We start from the raw sequence: 8,102 nt of genomic DNA on the forward strand, positions 1-8,102 counted from the left end.
AAACATTTTCTATCTTTCCTCTTCACTCTTGTAGATGATCAAACCTCTGCAAGAAAGAACAACCATTGCAATTATATGAGGTGTCTATTATCTCATGGTACAAACTGGTCTACAACAGCTTCTAGTCAGACTCTCCTTATAATCATCATAATGGCCCTAATGGGACATAGTAGGCTCTAGCTCGAGGCTTGAATCTACTCCTGTTTGACTTTATGGACACCTTCTCCACCACTTTGATCTTATCATAGACATCTTCCTTATATGCAAACAAAAATTTGAAATTTTTGGTCTATATGAAAGTGTTTTAACACTTAGAGAACCAAATACATAAACTTTGGAGAAGATTCCCTCCATTTTTCCTTCCATGATTGCATGCTACACCTACTATTTAAAATACAAGTAATGTTATTGTTATTGACCTTCATAGAGAACATGAATTTCTATGAGATCTTTGTTATACTGGTAAACAGTCAATTTAGACTTGTTCTACCACTCAAAAAAGTTGTAGAGATATAACATTAGTTGCAATAAACCTTGGATTTTCTCTTTCCTTTTAATCTAGAAAATCTCTTGTAGCACAATTTTGATGTTTTTCTGCTACCATTGCCATTGATTACTCTCTATTCTACAAAAAGTATGACATGGATAGATATTGAAAAGTTACCACAGGTATACATTTTACTCAAGCCAACAAACTGATAGAAACATCAATTATCTTGGCCTCTATTCCTTCATTCCTACTAGTAGAATGCTCTTTAAGTCTTCATGTTATGTTTCCTCAATGTCACCAACACCTTGACATCATGGAACCCTTTTTAATTTTATTATAATAACCTATTTTCCCACACATTCCAAATAGGACATATCTTTAAGTGGTAGCAACCCTCTATATTTCTTGATAACAAGTTTGATGGTTGGAGATTTGTACCCTGCTCTAATCTTTATCATATTTCTGGAGCTAGACCCTACCACAACTATAGTATTGAACACAAACCACAAAAAACAAACCTTCAAATTCTATGAACGGGTTGAGGCTATGATCTACATGGAAAGATAGAGATAGGAACATGATTTTTCAATATGGTGCTAACTTGTGTTAACCCTCAGATAAACAAGGTGGAGAATTCAGAAAATCTAAAGCAGAAGACAAGGCCAAAGAACGAGAGAAAGAGAACGAGAGGGAGAGGGTGAGAGAAAGAGAGAAAGAGAGAAAGAGAGGGAGAGGGAGAGAAAGAGAGGGAGAGGGAGGGGAAGGAAATTTAAGATAATAGACTTATTGATAATGGTATGCAATGTGCTTTGCCATGGGCCACGTACTTCATCAAAATGAACCCAAAAGTATTGTTATAGAAGAAGAAACCCTTAAATTGAGTATAGGATAATTTCTCTCAGGTCTTATGACTATGAGTAGAATTGATCGAAATAAATTTTATTACTATAGTTATAAAATTTCATAGATGGCACGCATTAATTTTAAAATGGATTACTTATACTCAAAGCCGAGATATAACAAATAATTATCTACCGGGACAAACAAATCGTTGAGCATGATACCTGTCTGCCTTCTTAACCTACTCAGGTTTACAGAAGAGTGTTCCTCCACATCCTCCATCTAATCCAATACCTCCTTCTCCACCTTCAAATTAGTCAGAACCAATTGATATAGAGGATCTGTATTCTCCTCCTCCCCTGGTTATAGAGCGCAAACGCTTGAAGTAGGTGGCAGATAAAGCTCCTTCAGTTCTTTCTTCAGTGACAATTCCTGCTACATCTAGCAGTGATCTCCTTGCTTATCTCACATGTAACAACCTGTTCAGAGCACATAGAGAAGGTTCCTTTGACATATTAGTCTCTTCACTGAACAGTCTAGTCTCGGGAGATGCCATTCCATTCCTCTGTAAAGACATCCAGAGTTCAATTAAACTTTCAGTGACAGCCTGTGTTCAACAATTGTATGCTTCCTTTAATGAAGAATTGATGCAATCTAAAGACCAGTTGTATAAAGCAACATCCCAGTTAGCCTCTACTAAGGATACCCTGGCAGATCTGTTTAAGCACATGGAGCAACAAACCCAACTGATTGAAACCTAAAGAGATGAGATATCTTCTTTGAAGATTCAGTTAACAGAGGCTCAATCAGAGGTCACTAGAATCTCAGAGAAGAAGGAGAGGATGTCCAACGAAGTGCAAGAGTTTCAAAATCTCTTAGATGTCAAACTTTCAGTCTTACAGACTACTAATGACACAGTGGAATCACAAGCTTCCCAAATTAAATAGTTGCAAGACCAACTGGCAAAGTCACAGTCTGTTCCTCCAAGCCCTAATGTTCCCTTGATTCCTTCTCTCTCACTGCAGGACTTGGCAGTTCTTCAGAGACAGGCTACCTTGTATCCTCTCTTCCAAGATAAAGTGGAAAGATTGCAGTCTAGGATGGATTTGTTATGGTCTACATTTGAGCATTTCTAGGAATATGTTCCTCCAGACCATTCTTTCTTTGTCCACTATCAACTACATAAGTTGGACTTTTACATGAAGCTTTCAACGATGGATCTTCCTCTTCCAAAGGATGGTTGGAGTGGGGCTTGGTCTCCTGAGTTACTGACAGAAGTGATCCGTATGGTGTTTGAAGATTCTATCACGACAGATACCATGTTGCTCTCATATATGTATCTACGGGGAGACTTGTTGATTGCAGATGAAGTGGATATGGCTTGGTATGTGGGAGATGTGATTTTACAAGCTGTTTTGTATGTCAACTATTTGGAGTTGCAAATAGATGACATGTTCCAGAGTTACTCCTCCAAAGTGGCTACTTGCCTTGATAATTCCTAGCACTCCATGATTGATTCAGTGGTCCTGAATCAACAACAGAATACAGCTTCTACCTATGTACAAAGCACTAACCAACTAAGGGTGGATCTCTTAGCTCGCCTTTTCAAAAATAATCCATTTGATTTTATTTTTTTAAATGCCTATTAGAGAAGATCTATCTTAGGTCCCTCTGTTCCTAGCCTACTGTATTACCAACAAATGCTCACCGTTATGATACATATCTTTCCCTCTATCAAACCAATTCCACCATAATCTTACCCCTTCTTTTCCAACCTCAATCTTTTCCTCAAATTCCAATATTTACATATTGCTCTTGTATCGAAGATAGAGTATTTTTCCCTTCTCCACCATGTCCTTCTCCATCCATTCATGTACCTTCTACCTTTCCTATTTATCAATTAACACCCTTTCTAACTGATTTCCTAAAATTTTCAGCTACTCCTTCTTTAACTTATTCCTCCTTTTATGATTTTGCCTACCCATCTCTTCATCCACTTTTACTTATTCCACTTCCATCTCCTGCCACTTCTATCTCTTAAGCCCCTCAGTTGGTTAGTGAATATGAAGGGTTTGATCAACAGATTCCTAGAAGAAGAGGATGGAGCTCGAGTGATTCTCTTACGAGACCTCAGATAAACTGGCCAATTATTCTAGGAGATTGGACAACTGCCAGCCAAGCATACCAGAACTACCTTCATTTTGCTCACCAATATTCACAATCTCTGGATCCTTCGGTGAGATTGACAGCTCATTTTGCTTGGTATCTAACATACATGCATAGGTATTTCCATAATGATCAAAAGTCCATTCCAAAACTTTGTATGAATGTCAATGTGAACATTGACTCCCACCAGTTGGATGTCCTGTATTTTCATGTCCTATGTCTCCCTAACAGATACCTTGTCTTGCTAGAAAGGATGTGTTGCTTGCAATTCTTTCAAAATCCTCCCAAGACATTTGTAGATGAATCCTTCTCCATGGATCGCTTCCGAAACCACCAAGCCTTTAAAAGGGATCATCTTCATTGATGCCTTTGCAATGTATTTTGGAAGATTCTTAATGATATATATCTCTTTTTGGAGGTGTCATTCAGATGGTTGTGTTAGTGTTTGTATATGTGTTGTATTAATTGTATGTGATGAGTTTGTGTTCATTGCGAATACTTGTTCGAGAGTTCTTTTCAAAAGATTGCTGGTGGATGAAAAGCATATGGTGGAAAGTTGAAGAGAACCTCTTATATCCTTTAAAAATTTGTTACTTTTTAAAAATGATTAATCCGATGAGTTAATGAATAATGGAAATTTTCCTTTAGTAGTATTTTTTCTCTCAGATACAGGTGATAAGTTGGGGTCGTGTTTTGGTAAGATTATTGAAGATCTGACGAAATACAAAATTGAGCTCTTTAGTGAACTTATATTCTTCGTTTCCTTAGGCCACAAGGATGCTTCCTTTCTAAGTGTGGGGATATGTTGAGAGTGGAAAAAGACTGAATTTTTGACTACTTTTTGTTGTTTTTGAGGTCTGAATGATTGATTTTTGATGGATTTAGAGTGATGTATGATTGTTAAAGGAAGTATTTGAGAGTGTTTTGGATGATATTGATTATGTTTGGAAGTTTATGATGATTCTCAGTGGAGATATGAGGTTTTGTGATATTCTGTTGAGGTTATGATTGGTTCTGTATACCTTCTGTTTTGTTCTGATTGTCTTCTGTATGAAGCATGGATTGATGATTGATGAAGATTGAGATTGTTTGGAAGCCTGTTGAATAGTTTTTGAGAGTTTGGAATGGTTTGAGTATGAGTTATGAGATTTTGATGACCTTCTGTAACCCTCTGGAGACCCTCTGTAGAGCCTTTGTCTCTGTTCTGTTTCTGTACTGTAATTATATTGTAGCTGTTCTGGTACTGTACTTGATTGTTCTATAGACCTTCTGTAAGTGTTCTATAGAATGTATGTGTGACTTTGGGAAATTTTTCTAACCTTTGGAAAGGATGAATCTAAGTTCAAAAGAGCTAAAACAAGTGGAAGAAACAGCTGCTGCAGACTGAAGAGAAGACTAAGTGATAGTGACACTAGTGAGCTGTGAAAAGACACTGTAGTGGCTCTTGTGACTCTTCATATCAGACATACCTCTTGGGAGGTGTATCCGCAACCTAAGAAGGATTATTGAGGGTTACTATGAGAGTATTGTAGTGAGGATATGATGTACTATTGACATAGAGAGAGAGAGAGAGTCAGAGATAGTCAATTCTATCAAAACAGTGTAACTGTATATGAGAGATTGAGAGAGAGAACTATTAAGACATTGAAGATTAATAATATGTGATTGATTTCCATTCAAAGATGGTGCATTCTTTTGTGTTCTTTGTTATATTGAAGAATTTTATGAAGATGTTGAAGATTATGGTTGATTCTATCCAATCCGTGGGAGATATCTACTATGATGCTGCGTGAAGAATTGCTATTTTCTTTGTTTTGATGATCAAAAGAATGAAATAAAATCTTGTTGATGTTACAAGATAGATTTTCTTGCAAGAGAATTCCCTTTTCCTTGGTGTTCCTCTTGGGGCTCCAGTTACTATAGGAGTCAATGCTCTTGATGATGCTGAAAATAACATTACTATTAATGATCATAAGGACATTGTGTTGGGGATAAAGGCATATGTGCCTAGTGCCTTGCCTCAGACATTGTCAAGCATCTATTCATTACAAAACCTAACTAATAAAGGGAGGCCCCTGACACACATTTTGTTGGGTTGGAGTTCCCATTTGGTCTCTCTCTCTTTCTTGCTCTTGCTCTACCGCCATAGCTCTTCCAAGCAAGCTTTGATCCTTCTCACCTTTCAACTGATATTAGAGCTTGGATCTCATGGAGCACTCACATTACTTTAGCTTTCGAACGAATACCTACAGCCATTTTCTTAGGCTCATGGCAGCCATAGCTTGACCTTCATGGTGTGTATCTTTATCTTTCCACCTTTCCGCCCTTTACCACTTGTTGTAGGCCACTCTTGGGCTCCATTGGGCTTAGCCATGAGCTTAGATATTTAGATCTCAGATTACACTAGGTGCAGTCTGAAGAAGATCCAGTCACAAAGACGACTGTGAAACATGTACTAGTGAATGTCAAACAAAAGGATATTGGATCGCTGATTACAAGGAAAAAGACAATAGTAGCTTGATGCTGTAATGTATCTAACTGCACAGCTGACAGTGACTGTAACACAGTAGAAAAGGACTAATGAAATCTACTATCAGCATGGCTGATGCAAGTCCCAATCACAAACAATACAAAAATAAGGGGGAATAGAGAGTGGAGAGAGAAAGAGAGAGAGAGAGAGAGTGTGTATGTGTATGTGTGCTTTTGTGCATGTGTGTAAGAACTGTTAAGAAATAGAAAAGAAGATATTATATAGCATAGAAATCCATGCGTCACACTTGCCTACCTGCTTTGAATTTCAATAGATGTACATAGGCCATGAGAAAACTTTCTATAAATTGTCTCATGAGAGTGTTATCCACCCATCTTAGACCAAAGGTAGGACACACTCTGAAAACCAACTATCCAGGTGACTTCTGAAGGTTTGCTTTGTCAATATACAGATACATTGAACCCAATTACGAGCTTTAAGTAAATAGATTGCTTAACCACTAAGAGGACATCCAAATAAGAAAAACATATTGCGAGCACAGGCTCATCTTAGGAAAAAAAGTGATGCAATCCACAACACATTTCTGAATCAATCATAGAGACTTACCTGCCATTATACACACAAGGCTGTAGGATAGTTGGAGTTGGCACTCGTTTAACAACGCAAAAAGACGAAATTTCCAAAAAAAAAGGCAGATCAAGCAAAAGGATAAATCTTACCAATTTGTTATTATTGTGGAAAGACACTGTCAAACATGGCAACAGCACTCATAGGTTTGATTTGTTGATTTGGAGTGCTCTCTCAATTATCTATGGTGCTTGAGACTTATTTTGGGCACTTTGGCACCTCTTCTACCCTCCCCAACCCTTGGATCAAGCTTTGTGGAGTCATACGGTAGCTCACATGTGCTAGAATCTTTGCACCAGTGCAGGGCAGCATCGGGCACAGCTCACGTTTCTCTTCCTCTAGCTCCTTTAAAGGCTCTTAAGTAGCCCCTCCATCACTTTGCACCCTTTGTACCCACCTTAATCCTCTCCAAACCCTCTCTCAATAGCCCATGGCTTTTTCAGCCCCTCCTAGTAGGCTGTCTGGTCTTCTCACATGGCACCTATTGCTTGAATGCCTTCCCAATCAGCTCCTCATGCCCTAAAACACCTCTTGCCACTCTCTTACCCACTTCTACTAGATTTGGTTGCTTGGCTTTGATGCTAAGCCTTAACCCTTGACATTGGAGGTGCCTATACTCTGTTTGGTGGCTAGAAATTTCATACAGTAGGCTGCATTAAAGGGTAGCACATGTTTGGTTGTGTTACATGCTCATGGATCATGCTTGTGAGGTGGATACTTGATGCATACTTATGCATCTTGGATGATGAACATTTGGGGATGATGCCACATGACTTGGATATGCTTTTGGGGCTAATTTGAGCCATTATCTTCTCAATTTAGATAGATATTTGCTGCTATAATAAACATAGTTGATCATACTTAACAAGGATTATTTAACGCCTATGGCTTACGGGGTATGATTCGAGTGTTTCCTATGATGTATTGATGCTTTCCATGGATGGTACATGCTTAGATATGCATTTAAGGATTGTTTCAGACTGAAATAGTGCTTGACAATTGTGACTTTGGCTCTGGTAATGTACTTACAGGTTTACATGAAGAGCTTGAAGATGCTTGGTTGGTCTATTCTTCCCGTTTGGGCTATATGGTTGATCATGCTTCATGTATGCTTTGGACTGATGTTGGAGTCTTGTCCTTGTGACATTCCCTATCATGACACCATCATGGATTCATTTGGGATAGTTTGTAACCTTTATCACTATGTGATTCTTGTGGGTTTCCTCTTAGCAAGTGTCTTATGTCTTGGATGGATGATATGCACATGGTTGCCCTATGACGGATGTTTTGCTCTGTATGTGTCATGCCCAGCTGCTTTGGAGTTTGACATCAGTATGCAGTCATGGATCAAGGCTGCCTTTTGGATTGTGTCGCTTGGACCTTGAATGTGCTTAGGCTTTAGGCCTATCTATAATTGGACCCTGGGATGTCTTGGATATATTGCAGCAGTTTCTCGCTTGGCACCTTACCTTTCCCGTCCAATGGGAG

This window comes from Lygodium microphyllum, chromosome 28 (assembly GCF_053477565.2).
Source record: "Lygodium microphyllum isolate KBCC chromosome 28, Lygodium_microphyllum_v1.1.10, whole genome shotgun sequence".
NCBI lineage: Eukaryota > Viridiplantae > Streptophyta > Polypodiopsida > Schizaeales > Lygodiaceae > Lygodium > Lygodium microphyllum.